Here is a 19,425-nt window from a genome sequence, read left to right as displayed (position 1 = left end):
AATAACAAGTATGCTAAATTTCAGTAGCTATGCCCAAAATGCCATCTACATTTTGAAAAAAGTAGCCCGGTAGTTCAATAGTCTAAATAAAATTATTTTTTAACTATATATTTTTCAGTTTAGTTAGCTACAATACCTTTATTTTATTTATTTATTTTTATGTGGTGCTGAGGATCGAACCCAGGGCCCCTTACATGCTAGGTGAGCTCTGTACTGCTGAGTCACATTCCCAGCCCAATAAAATTATTATTGTATGTAAGTAGTGGTGTTCCTTAGTTTTTATTTTGAATTGCCTTGAATAATAGGTTTGAGCATGTTTTCAAATATTTGTTGGCCACTTGAATACCTATATTTGTGTCACGCATGTTTATGATTCTGAATTTTTTATTTGATTGAGTTTTATTGTTTATATGTAAGGTCTCTCTATGCATTGCAAATTAGAAACTTATGTTAGCTATCAATTTACACCTTTTTTTTCATGACATCAAGACATACTGTTCATTTTTCTTATTCTCTGTTGAAGAATAGAGGTACCTAATTCAATCTATCCAAATGAATAATTTATTTTATGGTTAGAGGTTTTGTAAAACATTTAAAATCTTTTCTTACATCAAATTAATGAAGATATTCTCATGTATTATTGTAAAGTATTTCCATTTTAATTTTTTTTATATCTAGGGTTCAACTTGATTTAGTACTTTATGAAATACATAGGGGCCAATGTTCAATATTTTCTTCATATATGGATATCCAATTAAATCAGAGGGTTTAATTGAAAAGACTGATTTTTCCCTAGTTTTATAATGCCATCTCTGTTTTAATTTATGTGGCCATACTGGTATAATCTGTTTGGTTTCTCCATTCAGTATCATTGATCCACGTTTCTAATCATGCTACAGTACCACTGCAGCAGGGGACACAAATAACATTTCCTTGACTCTGGGTTCATGGATGATGAACTTTAACAAAAGACAACAAGAGAAAACATACACATTTTTTTTAATATAAGAAGATGTGACTTGGGAGTCTTCATAAGCCAAAAAGAGGGATAAAACTCTATATGCTAAGTTTGGTGAAGAGTGTATATGTGGAGAAACACAACAGGGCAAGAAGATGAGGGTGGATTTAGTAAGTCCTGCTTGTTGAGAGTCTTCTTTGTGTATCCTGTCTTCAGCAGTAAAGGTGTTTATTTTCTCTGGGGATGAGAATGACACCTCTCAAAAGAGGATCTTATGACCTGGTTCAAGGAAAAGTCATAAGACCTTTCCAAGTTTTATTACTTCAGGAGTAGCGGACCAGAGTGTCAGAGGTGGCTTTCCTACTTTTCCTGTGTTCTCCATAGCCAATGTGCCATATAGTGTAGCATGTCCTGATTTCCCATCACCACTCTACTTAATCAATTGATTTATATATTATAGATGTACAGCAGGCATCTTCCCGGCTTCCCTTTAATTCAGATGTATCATGATTATGTGGGAGGCTTTTAATCTCAGTATATATTTTAGAATTGATGTTAACTTTTATGAAAAATCTTATTAGGGAAGAAGAGACATGTGTGATGTTGAGTCTTATTCTAGAAAATTACTGAAATTTTCTAATTAATTTAGATCTTCTTTGAAGTCCTTCAATAAAGTTAAACAGTTTTATTTATAAAGAAATTGCACATATCTTAATAGATTAATAATGAATCTAGTGATGTAAGTCATCTTTTTTTTGTCTCTAAGTCTTCTTATATGATCTTTCTTTGCTGGTATTTTCAGGTGGATTTTAGAGAAGGCCTGCAAATCTCACACTTTGCTCTCCCAAATACATTTTGACACCTTTATTGGGATTTTATTGAATCTATAAATAAATTTAGGAGAGAGCAATTTTTATAATAATAAGTATTCAAATACACAAACATGATATGCACCTCAACTTATTGATATATTTTTCATTTTATCTCATTAATGTTATGTTTTATATGTGTATATCTGGTATGTGATTAAATTATTTAACATTTAAAAATTGATATTTTCAGGGGATGGGGTTGTGGCTCAGTGGTGGAGCCTGGCATGCACGAGGCACTGGGTTCAATCCACAGCACCACAAATATGTAAAATAAGGATATTGTGTCCACCTAAAACTTAAGAATAAATATTTTTTAAAATTTGATATTTTCAAACTTACTGTATTTTTTTTACTCTAGGTTGCATAAAAATGGACTTTTTATGTTGAATTTGATCCAATGACCTTGATAAATTCACTTAATGTCATCTATAATGTATTTTATGTTTTTTTTTTATTTCTTTTTTTTTTTTTTTTGTCTTACTGCACTGGCTAGTTCCTCTAGAAAAAGAGTGAATAGAACAGTTGGCAGATTTCTTATTCCCAATTTTAGTAAAAAGTTTTAAGCATTTAACTATATATCAGAAGTCATGAATCTTTTTCTCTGAAGAGACAGTAATAAATACCTTCAGCTTTGCAAGTCATACTCTCTATCATTAGTCTTTGATTAAACAGAGGTGTGTGGGGAGGGAACAGGGTGGGGGAGGCAAGAACCATATTAGAATGAATCAGACATTATGACCCTGTGTGTATACATGATTACAAACAGAAAAGTGAGAAGTTATACTCTATTCATGTATGATGTGTCAAATGCACTTTACGGGTCATGTATAACTATTTAGAAGAAATAAAAAACAACTTTTAGTGTAACGACACTTAGCTTCTTATTGACTCTGGAAAAATCCACGTTAGTTGTGGAAAAAATGCAGTATTGGTTTACAATGATATTATTAATCACTTACTATCCACTATTGTAGCCTCTGGCAATCTGAGATGGGTTTACATGGACACTGAAATGACCTCTTCTTCCTTTGGTTCTCTTTAACTACTTTTCATTTTACCACATAGACTTATTCCTGTGATGCTCACTTACTCATTTAACTTATGCAGTCCATTGTATTTTGCTAGAGAACTTAAGCCTAACATATGGATTATGCTAAAACCAATTCCTTTTAAAGGTTCCTGGTGGGTCAAGTGTAAAAAAATATTCTGCGCTCACATATATTTATTTTCTCCAATAATCTTTTATTCTTATCAGACATTCCCAATTTTAAGAGAAGGGCTAAAATGTCTTAGGTAGGCAGCCACAGAGAGAAATCTCTAAAGGTTGGCAGTTCAGGGAAGGAAGTGGAATGATGCACTTGATCGTGAGTGCGGGCCTGATATAAATGTGTGTCTACACAGAACGAATTTGCAAATTGCAACTTGGAAAGACAGCAACTCAGAAACTCAGTATTCGTTTTCCTTATGGAGATTAATTTACATTTTGCAGATAAATGGTATTTAAAAACTGTGAGAGGTAATTTTCTACTTTGATTCATGCAGAATTTGATTTTTGCATTTTTTAACATAATTACTTATTTTACTTCACAGTACAATATAGATGTATCTGTAAGTCACACTTGTGCAACCTACGGTTGAATTTATATTAGATGATCTTGATCTTAATTTCTTGAACTACTTTTCCTATAGAATTTTTCCCAATCACTTTCATCTCAGATTAATTAACAGTATCTTTGATCAAATATTCTCACTATTTCTGAATATTTATGTGTTTTGCAGTCCAGGAATAATTAATAATCAAAAGCCATCTACATATTTATCTTTGCTTTAGTGTAGAGGAGGAGATAGTACAGAAAATAAAATCCAATGCTATCTCCCAGCACATCTTTTATTCCACATGAGAAGTATAGAGAACTATTAATAAAAACAATTATTTTCACGCATAAAACAAAAGTAAATTGTCTGTTTATGTTAAAATTGAATTCGTTCCATATACATATGACAAACATCCACCTTGTGTAAAATATATAGGATGATAGATGGGACTACAATTAAAAGCATTTTAAACAAAAATGTATGTACTTTTAACATGATGCTATTTATCAAAAGCTTATTAATATGTGGTGAAGAACTTAGTATTCCCATTTACAAAATATCTCTCAGGTCCATAGGAAGAAGTCATCCTTGGACTAGTTTCATAAAAGCTATGCTTTTATTAGATCAGAAGCCTACTAGCGCATGTGTCTTTGCTATATCTTTTAGCCAATTACAAGCAAATCTCATACTTTCAAGAATTTTATGTTCACTCCTTTTGGAGAGGTGGTCCTGGGATTTACACCCAAGGCTTCACACATCCTAGGCAAGCACTCTAACACACAGAGATTCCTGGTCCTTTTATTAACACAGTTTATTAATTTGTATTTTTCTTTTTATCATGAGCACTTTTTATGTTTGTTTGTTTTGCTTTGTTTTTACAAAAGTTTGACACTAGTTTTAAATCTGTCCTTGCTGGGTCAGTTCTTCTTGCTAAGAAAGAAGAGAGAAATGAATTTTGCATAGTAGTACACAATCAGTAAAATAAATTTGTATCTTTAGTAAGACTCAGAATTAGATAGCTAATCTTAAAAATACTATATCAAGAAGAAAACTTAGTTTTTCTTTCAGGAGAGGCTCATGAGATAAATGCATTTTCTCATACTTTTTCTTTCTTATTGAAAATGTTATGAGCAATGACTTTTCTTAATAAAATAAAGAATGAAAATACACTGAGAAAAACTGTCAAGTGGATTAGGACTTAAAAACTAAGTCAATTCTTATAAGAAGACTAACATTAACAATGTTAAAACATAAACAAGTATGTAAGTTACTTCTGAGGATAAAATTATGGTATAACAGCCCTCAGTTTAAAGTTATTTAATAAGAAAAAATATTCACTAAAATACATTTATAGAAAAAGTATACAAATTAGTAGTTAAAAATTAATTTTATTTGGATAATTTCCTTAATAATAAATTAATAAAAATTACTAATTCACTCATTAGAGTACTAATCATGCAAATTTTACATTAATTAAAAAGGAGGAGGTTTTCCCTACGAATTTAAACATTAAAATACAATTTGCTTTGTTCTGTAGCTTCATCACTAAATCTAATATTTCTATTTAATAATTCAAATGTATGTGATAGTCTATGAACTATGGCCAGTTTTTAAAAAAAAATTGGGAAAATTCACAGTGTGTAAAATATAAAAAGACTCTACATTATTTGCATTTTTTAGGTCTTTTACAATACTTATTTCTTTTTTTTTAATTCTTTTTTTTATTCTGAGTTATATATAACAAGAGAATCCAATTAGGATATATCTTATTCTAGTTAGGACCTCATTCTTGTGGGAATAATTATTTTTAAGTTAGGATTATTTATCATAAGAGAAATGGTATCTAGGACATTTTGTTTTGTCATTCAAAAAGAACTTTTACACCATTGATTAGGTATCTAATTTGAAGTGTGCTTAATTTGATAAGCATATATATTACACTATTCAGTTTGTTACAAGAAAACTGACCAAAGGAAAATCATATCTTTCAGAAGACAAAGTATGGTGAAAATGCATTCTTGTCATGAGCCTCTCCTGAAGTTCCAGCTATGATCCACAGCACATCAACAGTACTGTCTCCAGCCTACATATTGACATTAACTCAGGGTCATTTTTCAAATATATCAAACATTTCCTCCCACTTTCCTTTACTTGGTGTTTGGTTAGGTGGCTCTGAAATAGAAGGACGATTTACCACACATATTTGAGAATTTATTGCAGACTTCTTCCTACTTTTACCTGGCCTTCATTTATTTCAAGGATCTCTGTTATGAATTTGGGTCTAGATGAATCATGACTTCTATATATCAGGTTGGCCTAAGCCAAATATCTTTTTAGCAGATTCAAATTAGTTTCATTACTCAGATCTTGTGAGACTTTAATAAACTTCCCTTATATTTTAATCATGAGTCATGAGGATGTCATAAACAATTAGCTACCATCAAAATCTCTGTGGCTAAACCAATTCTAATTCCCAATTTGACAGCCAATTACTCCTACTATTCCTAGTTTACCTTTGAAGGTTAATTCCAGATGTTTGGATTGTTCTCCCTAGGTATCTCACATTCCCTATTGAAACTAAGGACACTATTTTCATGATAGAATCATCTCTTGTCTCCATAAAGATCAACCAAAAGTATATTTTTCAAAGAAACTTATCTTTTTTTTTTCTTACCAATATCCCTTTCAGTGCTCTAATAAGACTTACGGCTGTCCCTCCCAAAGGCCATAGCCAAGGGATGCGTGAATAATTTGATGGTTTTCCATTTAGGATAATTACTCAAGATTATAAACAAACATTTCCAACATCTCACCTTCATTTACCATTGCCCACCATAGAGTATAGGTCTTTAACAATAACAAAGTTTGGACAATGCAGGAATGTTGGAAAATCCCCTACAACCTAAACTTATCCCTAATACTCTAAATAATAACTTATGATGTAGTCCCTAAAAACATGCCCCCAAATGCATCATAGTGACTATAAAAATCAAAATTAATTATATAATTCTATTTATTTGCTGTATTTGCCATATTGGATTTCTCTTATTCAATAGTGTTTTAAGGGGCCAGGGGTGTAGCTCAGTAGTAGAGCACTTGCCTAGTATGTATGAGGCACTGGATTTGATCTTCAGCACCACATTAAACAGCACCACATTAAAATAAATAAATATATATATATTTTATTTATTTTATAAAATATATATATATTTTATATATATATATAAATATATATATAAAAGTTGTTGTGTCCATCCACAACTAAAAAGGATATTTTTTAAAAAGTAGTGTTTTAAATACCACCTCATCACTATGTTTATAAGGGAGGATTTACACTCCAGATTATGGCTCAACATACAACACTTGAAATTGTTCAGATAATATTGACATCAGTTTTGATTCACATTTCATGTAGGATACAATACAAGTCATGCATGACAACATCGGGGTTGCATTCAGGAACAAAATGGACAATTGGGGGCTATGGCCAGTAGGGCTTGTAGCTTGCAGAGAATGGCATGTCCTTTCATTCACTGGGAAAAATATATGATTGACTAATATGATCCATGGGCTGGTAGAGCACTAACCCTCACTGCTCAGGGGTAAGCAGTGGTCCTTTTAGTAAATAAGTAAAGTTGTTCAGCTAGTTGACATCACCCATGTGATCCAAGTAGGAAGAACTTGTGCTTAGACCACTTAAAACCCTACTGATTTCATCAGATGTCAACATTGCATGCAACATCAGACCCTAATTTTAAACTCAGCATCACAATTAGGCTTCTGTGGTTGTTTATGTCTGAAAGAAAAATTTGGAGTTGTGAGAAATGAGGGCACTTATCCTTCCCTTGAAAGTAAACTCCTCAAGCGAAATTGCTACAAGTCCTCACACAAGATGGAGCCATCTGCTTCAAACAAAGATGGAAAGACTTCTTTGAAAGACAAGGAAGGCTTTATATAGTTTGGGAATTAGGATGTTTTCCATATCCTATATCCTTCCTGCAGTCTCTATTTTAATTCTCATGTTTCATTCTTGTATTATCAGTGCTTTTGTTTTCATTTAAGGAAACTGGTAACTTGAAATCATAATTTTATAACTTATACGGTCAAATACTGCATTTTACTTTGACTTTTTAACTTCACACTAATAAGAACAACATTATCCCTTTGGAGTTCTTATTTAAATACTGGTTTTCCTTGAGCCAAAAATTCTGAATTTTTGGAACATCATGTATTTTTTAAAGCTCTTAGTGCAATGAAGAGAATCGGTTCAAAAAAGCCCTTATAATTTCCCTGTCTTAGATAATGTTCCATAGCAAACCATTTGACTGACTAAATATTAGCTTCAAAATGGACTTTTTGGATCACTACAGGTGATTGTTGAGATAGATGTTTTAATGTTCTGTGCCATGGACTGCCATGTTGTATCTATTCATACGAACTATTTTTAAACCAATTTTTTTAGCTCACCAATCCATATGCTAATTTTCACGATGATCTCTTTTGAAATAACTGCATTTGCAAATTACTATATCAATTAGAATTCCAACTTGCTGACAGTTCAGGCCATTCTGATTTGCTACATAGAACCATTAATTAATTAATATGCATCAGAGATCTCACAGAATAGTGATAAAAAAGGATTCATAGATAACATTAATAATGACAATCAGAATCATACCACAAAGTGATTTCAGAAGCAATTTGTCCATTGACAACTGGAATTCCCCTAATATGACTTTAATAACATGCCTACACTTACCAGAAAACTTGATGACACTATAATCTCTATTGATAACTTTGGATACCAGACCTCTCTTTAGCATCTTTTACATGAATGCCCTATACAGTGTTACTTCTCTTTGTTCCCAAATGAGCCAAAGTGGAGGTAAGTCTGACTGAAAGAATTTTGGTTACATTCCTTTTTTTGTATGTGAGAGATTTAGGATTATCTTATTATATTGTGTTCTTTATTGAAAAAACAAGCACGCTGATGTTCAATTGTATTGAAATATTGTATTCATTACAAAAGAGGTTAGAAAACTGTGCATGTGGAAACATCCATTACATGTCACTATGATGTGGGTCCTTAAAATGGAATGTTAAGTCCTCCTATGGAACTCTACTAGATTGAAGAATGCATCCTTTTGAAAGTGGAGACTGTGTGGTGTGTGTGTATGTGTGGATGTGCATGCTGCTGTTGCTGTGTGTAATTATGTAGGTGTGTATTTGATACTACTTACCTTCAGGACTATTGGAAGAACAAGGTGACCTGAAACAATTCTCCATATTTAGATGGTGGACATCCCTGACTACGCTAATCCATACCAATTCTATCAGACTTGGAGAATCCTTCTGAAGCTGCTTAAGGAAAATTCTACCACAAGTAGCGAAATTATGGTATGAAGGGATTGAAATGGGAAGGCAAATTGCAGGAGGGGGCGCTCTGTGTTGGTTGGTCCAGCTGAGGTCAGGAAAAGGACATGATTTCAGAGAGTCCTCAGAAAAACCCGTGGACAAAGTGCAGTTGGCAACTGAGATATTGCTGAGAATGACAGTTTAACATTGAGGGTTCAATTTTTCTAGATTATAAAGGGAGTATTTCTTAATTAGCAATTACCTTTTTCATTACCTATACTAAAAACTTTATGCTTTCTCCAAACCTCAGTAAAGTCTGAAGCACAGTCTTCCTTCATGCACTGTGGAGAACAGTGGGAGGCCACAGCCAAGGAGGGTCTGCCCTGCCCAACACTAATTTCTCTACTGACATCTTCTAAGATGGATCAGCATTCTATCAAGGGCACTCTGTCCAATAAATCGAGAAGATAAACAGCTACAGAGTGAGTGAGCTGCTGTCCATGTCAAAATTGGGACACCAGTAAAAAAGAACAAAACAATACAGAGAAAGTAACAAAATGAAAAATGAAACTGCATAACTGACAACTAGCCCTGACCCTGTTTTGAATAAGCACATATTTTATATCCCTCAGCTGCAAAGAAAACTAATGCACTTCACTTACTTAGGTAAACAATAACATTAAGTGTTTTCACCACAAAAAAAGGATAACTGTTTGGGGTTCTGTGTCAATTATGATTAGTTTTAGTCATCACATAATATATACATAATTAAAGTATGTATATATATATATGTATATGCATATACATATATATATATTCTAAAACATTATTTTAGAATACTGTATTAGAATAGAGTATTATACATGAGAACTGTATACCAAAAAAATGGAACAATTAAAACCAAAAAAATGTTGTCAAAGTATATATAGTTAGTATCCAAAAAAAGAACCTTGACTAAATTTAATGACAAAATATAAACTTATTCTGAAGTGTTGATGCTCATGGATATATTACAAACTTTACAGGTATCATAATTATGGAAGGAAATCAGAAGTTTTTCCATTATAAGTAGACAGAATGCAATATAATAGACTCAATAATTCGTTTTCTTCCACCCAGTAATAAAATATGGACTCTTGATAACCTTCATTGTAAATTAAGTTTTTTTTTTCTTTTACTTGTCTAATTTTCCTATGGCAATCACAGTAGGAAAGTCATACAATCTCATCCTATTGTTTTCCCATAATCGAATATAGGAAATTAAGTATTTTAAAAAGGGATAGTAGCTCGGTGCAGTGGCACAGTCTTGTAATCCCAGTGACTTGAGAGGCTGAGGCAGGAGGATTGCAAGTAGGAAGCCCTCCTCTATTTCTTAGAAAGACACTGTTCAAAATAAAATAAGATATATTGGGGATGTAGTTCAGAGGTAGAGCACCCCAGTGCTGGGGAAATAAAAAGAGCCAAGTGAAAGAAAAAGACTGATAAGAGGTTTATTTTGTGAAGGATATATTTACAATGATTTGCAATATGGGGTAAATCATTATTCTAAAGTAGAACTGTGCTTTTCTATTAAACCCTAAATGCATATTCAAATGACTTCCAAGAAACACAAAAGAACTTAATGAGTATTCTAAAGAAGCTGAACAGTGTACACAGAATATGGTTAGCATCATGGTAAAAATGTAAGTCTATGCTACTATAAGCTGGATAATATGACACAAATCACTGTGTAAGTGCAATTGTTGAAGACACATCTGCATACATGTGGCTTTATGACCTCGACATGTCTGTCTGTGCTTTCCATAGCTCCATGTGACACTGACTTAAAATATGCACTATTTCCTATGTGTTAACACTGCATATGTGCATCATTGGAAAATAACATGTCATGAATTCAATTTAGATAGAAGTTATGAGGAGGCAATTTACAACTAAGCCCATCTAAACCAAAACAATCAATCACTATAGTTTGTATAAAAAAAGCAAGTATATCCAGGAGTTATACAAAATTTTTTTAAAAAAAAGAATTACTGGTTGGCCAATAATTCAACTTTATATAATGAAAATGATGCTTCTAATGTAAATAGAAAAGGTATCAATAGAAGTCTTCCAAGATTACATTTTCCAGGGGAAAGAGACATAATTCACAAAAATATTAGTTAAAAAGGAAAGGTTTCAGAGATGATATTTTCTCTGGACAACCTGAAAGATATGGGGATTCTATTCCATTTAATTACTTAAAGAAAAATAAAATCCTCCAGAACTAATAGCTTGAAGATAACTCTAGTTGAAACAGGAGGCCAATATAAATCTGCCAAGATAGAACTAATATGTTGTCTCTTCACAGTGAAAGTTAAATTATGATCCAACAAGTTCTAGACATGCTGTAATTTGGAGATAGCCTTATCAAAAAAGACATAAAACTAAATTTCATAGTAATACATTGCTGTAGCAACTGTGATGTGAAATAAATAATGAGAAATTCAAAAAAGCAAGTTATACAAAACATGCAAAAGTACTGTATAACTCATAAGGCATTAAATTCACATAAATTTTTAAAACCTTTTTGAAATATAAATGCTTGCACTCTTCCTTTCAAAGTGTGAGATGCTTAAAGCTTAGAGATACATATTAAAAATGCAAAATGAAAAAAGTTTATTGTTGTAACACAGAAACTCCCATTCAGAAGTAAAACAAAGGTGGCCTTTATGTTCATATAAGTTATGAATCTGAAGATTAAATATAAATAACACCATTCAAGCACACTTAATTCTTAAAAATTCAGATCTTACTATTTGCAATGACATGGATTAAATTAAAGGACTAAGTGAAATAAATCAGAAATAGAAAGACAAATGAAAATTTTAAGAAGTTAAATTTAAGAAGTAGAGAGAAGAATGGTGGTTATCAAGTCTGTGAGGCAGTAAGTGAGAGGGCTGAGAGAATGGATAGGTATTGGTGAAAGGGTACAAAGTCTCTCTTAGGTACAAGAATAGTGTTTGAGATCTATTGCACAGAATAGTGACCATAGCTAATAATGTGATATTTCATATTTCAAAATTGCTCAAACATTGTATTTCAAAAATTCCACCACAAATAAATGTCTGATATATGAGGGGATACATATGTTAGTTAGCTTAGTTGAATCATTCTATTTCATGTGAGTATATATCTATATAAAGGTACTTAAATAAAAATGTACACACTCTACATTATCAATGAAGTATTTTTTAAAAATTAAAAATTATACCTTCTTAAAATAATACCCTTCTTTCCTGCCTATCTCCTAATCTTTTTTTTATTTCCCTCTCTTCCTCTGTATTTCAATCCTCACCAATCTTCCTTAAAATTCAGCATTTTCAAAATAATTTTTATTATATGCCACACTGCAATTCAGTAAGTAGTTTTCCTTTTACAAATTAATGAACATAAGATCTAATAATACTTGAGATTGTTACAAAATTTTGTGTTCAATAAATCTTCCTATATTTTTTCTCAAAGTCACAAGAAATGGTCTTATTGGTCTTTATTGCCTAGAGTTACAATTTTCTTGAGAGAAGGAGATAGTGGATTAAATACATGCAGAAGAGTTAGTTTATTAAGGAGTAAGTAGCAATGCCATTTCAGAGATGGAGTCTAAAAAATCCAAATATACATTGAGCATATTCAATATAATCCAGAATTTAATCTAATTGATTTAATTCTTGGTTACTAGATTTTCAGGTACACATGTTTTGACATTATATTTTGACTTCCAGCCAATGAAATCAGAAATCTCAGAAACTTAATCAAAATTTAAGTAGTTTTAATCTTAGATTCAAAAACATAATTAATATGATTCATGAAAAAATACAATTTTAGATTAAGTGGGTGCTAACTACACTGTGTCTAAACTTACAATTCAACTAACTTAGAATTAACCTTTGAAAATTAAGAAGAAAAATCTTGCTAAAGCTTAGAGTGAGATCAAGGTTAACAAGAGAATGAAAGAGAGAGAATATAGAGATTGACTAATGTAGAAGGGATAAAATTTTTAATTTTATCACATGAAAGCATTTATTTGCTGTTTCATTCATTTTAAATTTTTATTCTTATGCATGTAAGATATTTTATGTCAAGTCTAACAAGACACTTTCATAAAAACCCACTATTCTTTATTCTTTATCATTCGAATCCCAAATTTCTTTGGGAAAGTGAAGAGTTCAAATGAATGGCTAACCCTCAGAGTCCCATGAGTACAGTGCACATCCTACATACTGTAAGAGACAAGAGGTGATTCTGCTGGTGGGATTCCCAACAAGCTGATTAACATTGAAAGAGTCTGGTAGTGCCTACATTTTGCTCTTTTATCCCCTTAATTTGCCATTTTCTTTACTTTGCTCTTCTTGGCTCAGAGTGTGGATGAAATGTTACAGGTCTCAACCACTTTAAGAATATAAGGATGTGACTTCAATGTGGATCTAAATGGTCTGTCTTAGATAGTTCAACACCAGAGCACTGCCACTTTTATGTGAGATCAAGAAACTTCTATGGTAATTCAGTTTCCTGTAGCATAAATTTGAAATGAGCGTATTGGTGCCCTAAATATTCTAAGTATATAGAAATTTATTCATGTTGGTAAAACACAATCTTCTTGATCATTGTTTCTTATGAGCCACATTTGTCTGTATAGTATAAGCCACATCCATGCTATCTGAATATGTGAATGTCTGTCCTTTAACAGTGTGTTAATACAGATTATACTAGTATTTATATGCTCTATCTGATCATAGGCTACACTACTTCCAGATTTTCCATTGCTTTACTTGAGCATAAATAGGAAAAAAAATAATTAAAACAAAGTTTTATGTAGATGAGGGCAACCATTTTAGTTAATTTTATCCTGGATGGCTGTGGCTAATATATAAAATACTTTAAAAAATTCTGATGAAAATCTTTGATTGAGAAATCTAGATTATCTCAGAATTGACCAAATTATATTATTATATTGTGCACATGTATGAATATGTAACAATGAACCTCAATATTATGTGTAATTGTAATGTGCCAATAAAATTCCTTTTAAAAGTTTAATAAGTTTAAATACTTTCACCTCAATTTGCATTTAACTTTTTAATTTATTTTTCATAGTCACACAATTTTAACATGAGAAAACATCATTACAAGGAGTGCATTTACACTGGTAATTACTTTGAAAAACATTGTATGTCCACAGCTAATTTACTAATGGGAAAGTGTAATGTAAATAAAATTGATATATTTAAGCTGTAGTATATTAAGTTTAAAATTACTACAATCAAGTCTCCAAAAAGACACACATAGATTTGAAATTCCTGAAAGTTTCGCAAGCTAGCTCAAGCAAAATTTCAAATCTCTTTACATTTTTTTTTTGTAAATATTATCATGTGGATTTATTTTTTAGATCCATATGATACATGGATACTCTGGAATTCCAGCAAGGATTGCATTGATTTCCATTTTATCTAGAAGAGTCACATTAAAAGAAATAAAGAAAACCAAAAACATTTATCTGTGTGTATGTATGTACACATATATATGATGTCTTAAGTTTATTTTTATTGCCAGATATTACACTTATAATAGAAAAAATCATGTTCTAAGGATTCCAAAGTAGAAATATGACATGTGAAATGTGCCTTTTTAGCAGAATGTGACATGGGCTATATATAGCATGACCATTTTGATAGAGTTTATACCGGTGCAAGCCTTTTCATCTTATTTATAAAACCAATTACATGCTGATTCAGAAATCACATTTCACAGTTTCCCTTGTCAGATTACCACATGACTAAGTCTGGCGATGATTCTTTTCTTTTTTTCCTAATCAAATGACTCACATTTCCCAAGGTCAGTTGAGTGTGAAACCGAGGTTCACGGTTCTGGCATTCATCTCCATGCTTCTGTCACAACTCCTCTCCCACTACTTAACCATGACCTTCATCCCTTTCCTCCTGCTGATCCTACTTTTCTCTGCCCCAACCACCTGCATGCTTTGTACAGATGATTGCCTCAAACCTTTGGGAATAATTTCAGAGTTTAGGGCTTAATGAAATGGATGCTTTGCAAATAACTTCTAAAAACACTATATCTGCACTATTGGGCTTTTCTCTAACAAAATAAAACATAGCATCAGATTGCCTAGTTTCAAACTTTATTGGCTTCACAATCTTGCAAGTTCCTGAAATTGTATGTGTCACACAGTCATGAATCACATAGTTTATTTGAGGATAATAATAGCGCTTACCTTAAAAGGTTGTAAGATTTGAATCAAATATTAGGTATAAGACTAAAACTAAGCAAGCATGGTGGTTCACACCTGCAATTTTAGCCCCTGAGAAAGCTGAGGCAGGAGGATTCCAAGTTTGAGATCAACATGGGCAAATTAGCAAAATCCTGTCTCAAAATTTAAAAATAAATAAATAAAATAAAATATTTAGGGAGGTTGGTGACTGGTAAAATACTCTAAGTTCAATCCTCCTCAGTAGCCCTCCAATAATAAATAAATAAATAAATACGTCTAAAAAAATTAAGAATAATGGTTCTCAAACATAAATCAGATCATTATTTTACCCATCAGAACATGGGTATTAATATATCATAACAAAAATTATGAGTTATAGATATTTTAGTAATATTAATTCCATTATTCTTTTGAAATATACATTGTGAAAACTCAGTCAATACTTAAGTTGTGTCAAGGTCTACATTTTGTTTCAAGCCATGAAGTTACAAAATGAAACATGTATGGTGGCAAATGAAAGGAACTAGAGAACACTATGCTAAGTGAAACAAACCAGTCTCAGAGAGTCAGAATTAAAGTTTACTCTTGTATGTGGAAGCTAGAGAAAAAAGGAATTAGAAAGGGGATGGGGTGGTCTTAAGAACGTACATGGAAAAATAGCAAGGGGATCAAGGGGTATGTTGAAGAAAAGGGGAAAAGTACTGAAGATTAATTTGATGAAATTATGCCACTTGCATGTATGAATATAGTACAATTAGTTGCACTTAATTATAATGTACCAATTAAATAAATAAATAGAAAGGAAGGCAGGTAGAATAGAGAGAGAAAGTAGGACAGGGAAGGGAGGTGAAGAGAGAAGGGAAAGTACTGAGTTAATGAAATGGAGAAAATTATTTTATGTGCATTTATGAATATGACACAATACACACCTCTATACTCTATAATTATAAAAATGTAATAAAAATTAAAAATAAATGCATGAAAAAAGAGCCATATATTATTAAAGAGAAGTTAAAGGACTGAGGAAGAGGAACATTTCATAATTTTAACCTCCTGGGTATCAATACCAGTTCTTTTCTGGGTCTCCATTGACTGTAGATTTATTACTTTGTTACTGAGATCTTCTATAAACTGAGGAAAATATCACTTTCTGTGTTGTGACACATAATAAGTGTTCCACAAGCAACAGTATAATTACAATTATTTTATCATCGTATTTTGTTATTTTCTTGCATACTGGCCTCTTGTACCTTTTATATTCTCTGTAGAACCACAAGACACTTGGTGAGTAAATCTTTAGACAGTTTACCTGATTTCTCAAGGGTAACATTGTTACAAACCTTTCTAATTGTCTGTTTTTTAAATTCTCTCATTTAGCTGGGTGGCCCGCACCTGCAATCCCATTGGTTCATGAGGCTGAGGTAGGAGGATCATGAGTTCAAAGTCATCCTCAGCAAAAAGCTAAGGCACTAAGCAACTCAGTGAGAACCTGTCTCTAACTAAAGTACAAAATAGGGCTGGGAATGTGGTTCAGTGGTCAATCAATCCCTAGTTCAATCCCTTGTAGCCCTCCCCAAAATAAAAATGCTTTCATTTTATTTTATAACATGAAAACTATAAGATTAAATTCTTCTCATGGCATTTTAAGATAAAATCTCCTGTTAATGTGGAAATATTCAGAGATAAATGATTAGATTATGACTTGTAACCGTACTAGTTCATCCTAGTTTTAACGGGCTGCCTGGGTGTTAACTATAGCCAGGTGCGATGCTGCTGGAGGGGGTGGGTCACCTGGCCGTGCAGTGCGGTGGACAGGTGTGTCTTGTCTGTGTCTCTCCCCCACCTCTGCTTCCTGACACCTCATGAGTTGAGCAACTTTCCTCCTCTGGGACCTCTCCCCATGAGGTGCTGCCTCACCTTGGGCCCAGAGCTATGAAGTTGGCCATCTATGGACTGAGTCCTGTGAAACTGTGAGTCCCAAATAAACTTCTCTAAGTGGTTCTGCTGTGTATTTTGGTCACAGTGATGAAAAGCTGACTACACCAGAAGATATTTTTACTTCAGTAAAACGAGAATATAAATATATTCTTCACATGGGAGAAAGATTAAAATGTAATATATACATATGAGTTATGTGACAGACATTCTCAAGTAATCATCTCATCTTAATTCTTAGATAAATATTTACAAAGATTTTAAAAATTTGGAAAGAGTGCGATGGAATTTTTTTTCAATCACATTGAGTACTTATCAGATATACTTTTTATGAGAAATGATTTTTATTGGTTTAATATATAATGTTGTATTGTGATTAGCTGTACACTATGTAAAACAATTACAAGTAAGATACCTAGGGGAATTATTCCCTTTAAAAAGTGACCTGATTAGGGAACTCAAGGAATATAAGTGTAAAAGAAAATGTAGATATTACTCAGGTCATAATGTAGGGAAGCTAAGGAAGGTACATTTCTGTCACCAAGGCATGTGAGCATTTGTTGACAGGAGACATAGAAGCAAGATAGTATGAGTGACTTTCAGGAAAAAACAGGTATAAAGCTTAAAGACCTGGGTTTTTCAATCTTTTCCTTAAGCCATCAACTTATTCTTTAGTGTTTCCAAAAGTGTGGTGAAAGTGCCCTATTCAATTAAAAAAAAAAAATCTTTGATCATTAGAAGGCCAGCTAGTTTAATTTCAGTTGCTTTTTACTCATCACATATGAATAGAATCATTCTTCTAAAGAATATATGGTATAAACTAGTATTATTAAAGAAAAAAAAACAGTGATACTTGTTAAAGCATAAGGCTGACTTTATTCAGGCCTATTGCAATGCATATAGGAACTACAGTAATGGGTTTTTGTGGTGGGAGAGGATAGGTTCAATGCCAAACACAGCCCAGACTAGTGAGAACTTACAGCTAAAGAGCAGAGTGGGATCAGTGGATGGAAAATCACTGGTGAATTACAGGGATACTTCAGGGACAAGGAAAATTTTGGTTAACAGAAATTCTGCCCTAACAGGATTCTTGCTTATAGACAGGCCAGGGTGATAAAATATCACTGGAGGGATGGCAAAAGATAAGGTACCTGAAGATGATGGAGGTATGGCTTCTTCCAAAACCGACTTCACGAGGTTTTAGGCTAATGCTGGGTTTTACAAAGAAGTACACGAACAGGCTTAGAAGAAGTTTCAGGAGACTGACTAAAGTTTTATCAAGCAAAGAATATTTGTCAGTATGAATATGATCTAAATTTATGCACACCATATGCTTTGGACCTGCTTTATGGTAAAAGCTGAAAATTATCGCAGCCTAGTGGTGATTTGTGATCAGAAGAATCTTCAAAGGGCACAGGCTCAGCTAGTTTAAAGAAAAGGATGAATCTGCTGAGGACCAGCCAGGAATGACTTTAGTCACCTGCAAGCACAGGAAGAAAAATGACTGCCATCCCAAGACATTGCAAAAGAGATAATATATTTCTTTTCGGCTTTCTCAACCAAGCTGGCACTTTTGTGCCTTAATCCTGCCACCTTCTGGTCTCACATAGAACTGCAAAGAGATGACAAAATAGATTTTAATGTGAATTTTATAGGAAACTCATAAAATTAAGATCCAAAATACTATAAATAAAGTAGCCCATATTTTGTCAATGTAGTGTTTTTTCTTATAAAATTATAAAAATATACTCGGTGAAGGTAAAGAAGGAAAGTTAGCAAATGGTTTTAAGCCATTGGTTTCCCTTTAATCTGTAGCTTCTTTAAGGACTTGATATTTAAGTAAAAGATTACTTCCTAGAACTGAGGAAAGTGTGCACAGTAATGAAATATTTTCATAGGAACCCCAAATACTTCAAGTAATGAATTCAAGTATGACTTTAATATTCTTTTCTTTTTCTTTTCTTTTTTAGTAATATATCTGCCTGGTTTTTCTAGACTTTTTGGCTTCCCATGCCTTGTGTGCAAATGTGTGGCAAGAAATCTTAGCCACAGCAGAGTCACATGAGGAGATGCTATTGTATTTTTGCTATACAATGATCATACAGAAGACGAGCTAAATCTGTACTGAGAGAAATTATAGGGAGAATTTAATTATGGTTTGCAAGGAAACCTATATGATTATAATTTGGGGAATTTAAAGAAGTTGTTTTTTCACATTTGGAGACGAAATCTTTTTCTCATGAAAACTGATTCTTTTTCTTTTCTAGGCGAGCAAAGACAATTATATACTCAGAAACATAATTTGTACAATACTGATTAAAGGCAAAAGGCACTTTAAGACCACTTATTAGTCATGCCTTTTTGCATTTTATCAAGAGAATGTCTTGGAATAAACCAAAAAATGCAAGTAAAAAATTCAAGGAATTTAGTTTTTTCAGTATAGAGTT

The sequence above is a fragment of the Ictidomys tridecemlineatus genome, chromosome 6 (assembly GCF_052094955.1).
Source record: "Ictidomys tridecemlineatus isolate mIctTri1 chromosome 6, mIctTri1.hap1, whole genome shotgun sequence".
NCBI classification, from domain to species: domain Eukaryota; kingdom Metazoa; phylum Chordata; class Mammalia; order Rodentia; family Sciuridae; genus Ictidomys; species Ictidomys tridecemlineatus.
This window is presented reverse-complemented; position numbering follows the sequence as displayed.